Below are 7415 nucleotides of genomic sequence, written 5' to 3' on the forward strand. Positions count from 1 at the left end.
TTTGGCACCTAACGTGGCTCGAGGCTGTGTTTTGTCGAGGGGCCGGGAGAGTGGCTGGAGCGAGCTCATGGCGGTTGAGCTCTGAGCGCTACCCTGACCCCGTCCGATACTGGAGCTGCTTCAGAGCCCGGGTCCTGATCTACACAGATCTCTGGGACGCTCTCTCTCAGCTGCCCTTGTCAGGGACTCCAGGGCCAGTGGCGCTCAGAGCGCAGCTCTCGCAGATGCCGGACAGGGCCTTCGTCTGTGGAATTCCCCTTCTGCAGAAATGAGAACACAGCTGGATTTCAGCCCTTCATCTGACCCCGCTCTTTGCAAAGGCCGTTCTGCAAGGACAGCCTGGCCTGCCTAGGGCCCAGCCCCTGGAACAATCCAACACGTGCTCCACGCTCACAGCCGGGCAGACATCTGAGAGGGCGGAGATTAGAACAGCCACCGCAGGGAACAAGTCTGACTCCAAGCCAATGGTTTGGTGCCCAGAGACCATGACAGAGGCACCTGATCTGCTTGTTCTCCCCTTTGTCCAGAGAGAAAATGAGCTTTGGGGGCACTCAGATAACAAAGTCCTGATGGGGGGACCCCCCTGCTTTCTCCTGCCTTGTGCCTCAGTCTTCCCACCCTGCCACCACCGGGGAGCAGCCACATGGAAGCTGTGCTGTAAACCCTCGGAAATGCGTGAGGCCCCAGGGCACAGCGCTTCCCTTAGGCATGCACATGGCAGGCTTTCCCCACCTCTGTGTAGCAGTGGGCTCAGGAGATGTTGGCTCCATATTCGAGCCGGCTTCAGAGCTCGATCTCCCAGCGGGCCTAAGGGGATTACGCACCCAACACCTCCCTTTGAAAATTCCCAGCTTCAATGCTCCATGCCTTTAATTGGTCTTCTTTGCACTTTCGGATGAATGTCCTAATTTGGGCCATTTACCTGGCTGACCTTAACACAGATGGTCTCAACAGCCATTCCAAGGATGGCGACACCCTCAGGAAGGACAGCTCCGGGTAAAGCAATGAGTTGGAGGCTTTCGTCTAGGACCCCGCGGCCTCTGATTAGACGTGCAGCTGCCTGAACTCTGCTGACTCTTCAAGGCTTCGGAGCTCACGGCTCCAGAGGCTGCAGCGTTTAACGGGTTATAAACATTAAGCGTCCTACTGAATTTCCGGGGCTGAAAAACACCTGCATTGGAAGCAGAGGTGGCAGGGAGACTTTCAAATGCACAATGGCAATTTCCAGAGAGGGCAAAACAACCCACAGGCGTAAGCAGTGAAAGATGGTTTTCATCTCTTTCAGTAATGGGGTATAAAGGCAGGACATTTCCAAAGCAAATGCCTGTAATAGCTGCACTCGCAATGCACAACAAAATGATGTAAAACCGGCACAATGCTAATCCTAATCTGAGTGTGTGTGTGAGAAGCGGTGACGCAGCCCAGCACAGGTAGTTGGGACTTTGTCACTCCATAGAGGCTGGATAACACACAGAGGAGAAGAATGAGGGGGGATTTGATAGCTGCTTTCAACTACCTGAGAGGTGGTTCCAGAGAGGATGGTTCTAGACTATTCTCAGTGGTGGAAGAGGACAGGACAAGGAGTAATGGTCTCAAGTTGCAGTGGGGGAGGTTTAGGTTGGATATTAGGAAAAACTTTTTCACTAGGAGGGTGGTGAAACACTGGAATGTGTTGCCTAGGGAGGTGGTGGAATCTCCTTCCTTAGAAGTTTTTAAGGTCAGGCTTGACAAAGCCCTGGCTGGGATGATTTAATTGGGGATTGGTCCTGCTTTCGAGCAGGGGGTTGGACTAGATGACCTCCTGAGGTCCCTTCCAACCCTGATATTCTATGATTCTATGATTCTATGAGGAGAGTGAATTTGCTGTGGCCTTCGTACCAAGACGTTTTCTCCTTTAGTTCATGCGATAGAGACTCATGCTTCTAGATCTAAAGGTTCCCCGGTTCAAACCCCGTGGATGAGCCAGCCGTAGGTATCAGTAAGTAGGGGAAAATGTATGTACAATAACATGGTACAGTCGATGGGCTACCCTGTGGGACTGGGCAATGAGATATACTGCCTTTCATCCCAAAGGACTTTACAAACTGCATATATGCACCAGAATTATTTCCCCCACCAATGAAATGCAGCCACCACTTGGGCGGAACATGGCCGCTGTTTAACACCCTTCAAGAGTTTAGGACAGGAAGTGAAAACCCTCATCTCCAACTGAAATGGCAGGTTGAACAGCAGTGGGGCAGGATATCACCGGAATTGGCACCCTGGTGGGTCAGCTACCATGGGGAGGAATGTGGTGTGAAAACACGCTCTGATTCGCCCTTCCTTGGGCCATTTGTTGGCATCCACACATGTGCTGCGTGGGTGTCCGTGGCACCCGTCTGGTTCTGCACGGCTGCCCGCACCTGCTCGTGCAGGCACCAATGACCAGCGCAGGCGCAGGGCAGGGGAGAGACAGCTGCGGAGATGGGGATTTGGCCAGAAACTCGAGCCAATCGGCCCTCCTCTTACCCATGGCAACACTTTGGGTTCTGCAGCTCCTCCAGCAGCCCCATGCTGGGCACTGGCTCAACGCTGACTCAGGGCTATTCAATCAGAGCCACCACAGTCACTAGCCTACCCCGGCACTCGGGCCCGACAGAGTATGCCCGTGAACTGCTAGCTGGAGCAAAGGCAGCTCTTTCATTAAAGGACGTGGTGGGGATCGGAGAAGAGAATTAGCTAAGCTGCAGCCAGGAGACATCTGGCCTGTGCCCTCACAGCCAGCACCCCCATGACTGATGTCCTTGCTTACCTGAGCAACGTCGCTATGGAAACTGCACCGGAGGTCTCAGCAGGTACCCGGGGCTCTCCCGTAGCAGGAGAAGGCAGAGGGCAGCTGCAGAGCCGCGCGAAAGGGAAGGGGAGTTTGTGCACCATCCCCTGCCCCAGATCTGGTTTCTCCACAGCCGCTCGAAGGAGGGTGGGGAGAGCCCTTCTGAAGGAAGGTGTATGGGTCTGGGAAGCTCACACTGTTGCTGCTTGAGTGGGGCTTGGGCTGTGAAGGGAATGGTGCCAACTCAGGGCCATAAAACACTGTGGGGAGAAGGGGCTGGGCAGGGGGCATGTGCCGGGGGGAGTGTACATGGGAGGTTCTGTGGTCGAGGTGTGTGTACAGGGGAGGGCCACGGCAGGACAGAGGGGATCTATGGCCTAGGGGTGTTTGCAGATGCTGTGGCATGGATCCTGGCGCAGGGCAGCACCCTGAGTGGGGCAGGCATGTGCTGGGGTGGCTAGCCTGCACAGGAGCCCCCATCTGCCACTTCCTCGCTTCCCCTGCCACCCGCACCAGCCAGATTAAAGCCAGTGGCGGGACGCCTGCCCCCGCTGCAATCCCACCTTCCTTTGCAGTGTGAACATACCCTTCCACCTGCCAACCCTGGGCAGCGCTCGCTGAGCCAGCTTCTCCACCATGCTGCAGCACCTGTCGCTGTTGTGTCTCTCACCCCAGCCCCGTGTCCCTGGCCCCGGCTGCACGCACGCTCCAACCATGCAGCTATTTCTATTTCAGGACAACTTTGGTTTCATCTTTCTGCAGCAGGGACATTGCAGCCAAAGGCATTTTTCTCCCACAAGGCTCCTGCCTCTTCCTGGAGGGGCAAAAGGCAACTGAGCTCCCATAGGATCTCTGGGGGCTGGCACGTGGCCGGGTCTTTAAACCGCACAGCAGTGTTAACATCTGACCCGTCCTCCCCACAGACAGCAAGATAACCAACCCCCCATGAGTTTGGGAAGAAACTGCCCCTATGGGCAGGTTATCCCATAATGAGCCACTTCAGAGTTCCTTGCGCCTTCCTCTGAAGCAGCTGGTTCTGGGCACCGTCAGGGACAGGATGCTGGACGAGATGGACTTGACAATTCCTCTCTTCCTCAGTGTCTCTTTGAAGGGATGAGAAATGCCTACAACGGGGATGCTTGTATTTCAATGACTCTGAGGTACACAAAGAAAATCCTGCTTTGTCCATTCAGCACCTGTCAGCAGTAGATCTCGCAGAACTGAAGTGAATTTTAGTCCCAGGCCAAGAAAAGTGACCAAAGCCTGAGGAAGAGCTCTGCCTGCTTGGGGCACCTACTCCATGGATGGTGATGAGATGCAGGCTACTAGATACAGACAGTGGGTCCCAGAGCCTCACTTCTGTGGATTCATAGTGCCCGTAAATGGCTCCAGACTCTTGTCAAGTGACATGCCCAAATCCTTCCTCCATGTGCCACTTCAGAAACCCACAGGGAAGTCACTTAGGTGGAATTGGAAATGCCAGCTCTGTCCCAGGCCTGCTGCAAGATCCTGTCCCAGTCACTTACCTCAATCTGTGCCTCGGTTTCCTTATCTGCAAGATAAGGAAAATGGTGCTACCCCCTTCTCATGGGCAGTTATGAGGACTACAGTAATGAGCAGTTTGTAAAGCACTTAGAACAGGAAAAGCCTTATGTAAGTTGCAAATACTTTAATTATTATTATTATTTATATTATGCACCTAGGAATCCCAGTCAAGACTTATGGCTGCTTTGTTCTTAGCACTGTACAGACAAGAAACAAAGATGTTCCCTGCCCCAGAGGATCTACATGACAGACAGGACACCACTATCTTATTCCATGCTAGCTTATCCCCATTTTACAGATGGGAAACTGAGGCACAGAATGGGGAAGTGACTTTCCCAGGGTCACACAGGGATCCCATAGCAAAGCTGGGAACAGAGCACAGGTGTGCCAACTCCCAGTCCTATTGTTTAGAAAAGTAATGAGAATAAAGGCTAACCCAGCACTTGAATGAAGGCAGCTGCAGAAGCCCGAGTCCCTTTTCTTGGATGTAACAAGAGTGAACGAGCTTGATCAGAACATGATGGGCCATTTTAGCCACTTTTCAGAAGAACTTTGAAACAGGCTTCTGTATCCTGGCCCTGCTTATCAGCAGCACCATTCTCCCTCTATCATCCAAATTGCTCCTTTTTGGCTAACAAAGATCGCAACAAATCTCACTACTGATGTTGAACTGGCCCCTCACCAGCTGGCCTATGACAACTGTTCAGACCTCTCTCTGGGCCTTTGTGACGTGGAGAGCAGTAGCTACCTTCCACACTACAACAGTGGGAGAATGAGAAATTTTGGCCAAGGCACTGAGGTTATTTCCAATGCAAAAATCTGGCCACTAGGACATTGGTACCTGCAGGGCCGGCCCACAACATTTTGGCACCTGAGGCAGGGGGCTCAAATGACACCCCCATGCCCTCTTGCGTGGGCCAAAACCTTGAAAGGTCTCAATTCTGCCTTCTTCTTCCTGTTCTACTCCTCTCATGGTACTGCTCTGCTACCTACCCCAATAAAGACAGGTTTATGAAGTGAGCTGTAGCTCACGAAAGCTTATGCTCAAATAAATTTGTTAGTCTCTAAGGTGCCACAAGTCCTCCTTTTCTTTTTGCAAATAAAGACTAACACGGCTGCTACTCTGAAAACTGTTCTTTGCCTTCTTGGCTGCAAAGATCTGAACTGCTTCCTGCTGAAGGCCCACAGTCTGGGCCAGCTCATGCTTTATTGAGATGATTGCAAGGCCGACCAGCCTCTCCTGTGTCATTGTGGAGCGTAGATGTGTTTTTATTAACTTCAGCTTGGACAAGCTGCGTTCTTCACTGGCAACTGTTACAGGAAGTGTTAGAAGTATGCGCAGAGCAACAAAAGCATTTGGAAAGAGGGTGGTCATCTTATTTGTGCACATATATTCCAGAACAGCCTTTGAAATTGATCCTGCTGAAATGTATTTTGAAAGGGCTCTCAGTTCATCACCTAAATCACTGGCATCAATATCGCGCATGTCATCATGTCACATCAGCGCTGTCTCTAGTGCCCTGCATTGCTGGTGTAGGTCTTCTTCAGGTATAGTGAGGAGTTTTGGAATATCCTACAACATCCCAAATGTACTGCTGTGTTCCTTGAGCTGCATGAAACGTTCTTCAGCTGACTGTATTGCACAATCTAGCACCCGGTTAAAGAATTCAACTTTGAATTGTTGTTTGGGGTCTCTTACGGGATTATCCCGTGCCTCGTAATCAAAACGTCGTCTTCTTCGGTGACTTTTGTATTCTTGAATGGGTGGGAAAATAGCTTCAGTGTGAAGTTCCTCTGCCAACTTCTGTGCACTCCTCAGAACGTTCTGAAATCCCTCATCTGACAGGTAAGACTGTAGGTATGACTTTGCTTTGTCCAGTTGTTCCATTGCTCCAGATATAACAAGAGTCTCTTGCTTACAACATTTATTTCAAACAGTATGTCCTGCCACAACACTAAGCCACACAGAAATTTGAAGTTATGTATGTTTCTGGTGATTCCATTTCCCTCTGCCACTGTTCTCCCATGAACAGTTCCTGTCATAGCATTATCCTCCGTAATGGCAACTATGGCATCATCTATCTTCCCAAGCTGGTGTTTGATAGGCTTTATCGCCTCCACTTGACTTTCCCATTGTGTGGCACTCAGTGGTTTCAGTGTCAGAGAGGATGTTCCCAGATGTTGCTTCAAAATTTGCCATCGATGAGTTGATGCAGAGAAAAATACATCGATGCTTTGAATTACATTCAAAAATTCAGCAGCCTCACTAGACGCTGATGCTGCATCACTGGCCACCAAGTTCAATGAATGAGAACTGCATGGGACAAAAAAAGCTCCAGGGTTTAACTCTCGGATCCGTGTCTGCTCTGCTCTGTTCTTGCCTCTCATGTTGGCACCATTATCGTAGCCCTGACCTCTCATGTCAGCTATCGCAATTCCCGCATCTTCCAGCTTTTTAAGAAGCACATTTGTCATACCAGCTCCTGTAGTATCATCAATGTCAATAAAGTCTAGAAAATGCTCTGACAGTCACCACTGCAGGGACATTTTCACTAGGTTCTGTTGTTGTTACAAAACGCACCATTAAAGTCATTTGTTCCGTATGGCTGATGTGAGGTGTGCAGTCCAGAATAACAGAGTAATATCTTGCTGACTTCAGATCTGCCACAATCTTCTGTTTGACTTTTGTTGCCAATAACTGTATGATCTCATTTGGAATTGTTTTTCCAAGGTAGTGATGTGTGTACATTTCTTGGGTGGTGACTCTTCTTAGATACTCCTGGAGTCCAGCATCAAACTCAGCCATCAGCTCCACAATTTTAAGGAGGTTTCCATTGTTCGACACATACAGTTGATCTGAAGTGCCACGCAGTGCTAGGTTTTGGGTCATGAGCATTCTCACAATGGCAATGAGCCTTTTCAGAACATTTTGCCAGTAAAGAGACTCTGATGCAATCTTCTCTTGATGCTGATTATCTATGGTGGCCTTTAACCTTAGTCTCATCTCAAACTCTTTCCACCTATGGAATGCTCTCTGGTGATTTGCTGCCTTCTCATG

This window comes from Lepidochelys kempii, chromosome 27 (genome assembly GCF_965140265.1).
Source record: "Lepidochelys kempii isolate rLepKem1 chromosome 27, rLepKem1.hap2, whole genome shotgun sequence".
Lineage (NCBI taxonomy): Eukaryota > Metazoa > Chordata > Testudines > Cheloniidae > Lepidochelys > Lepidochelys kempii.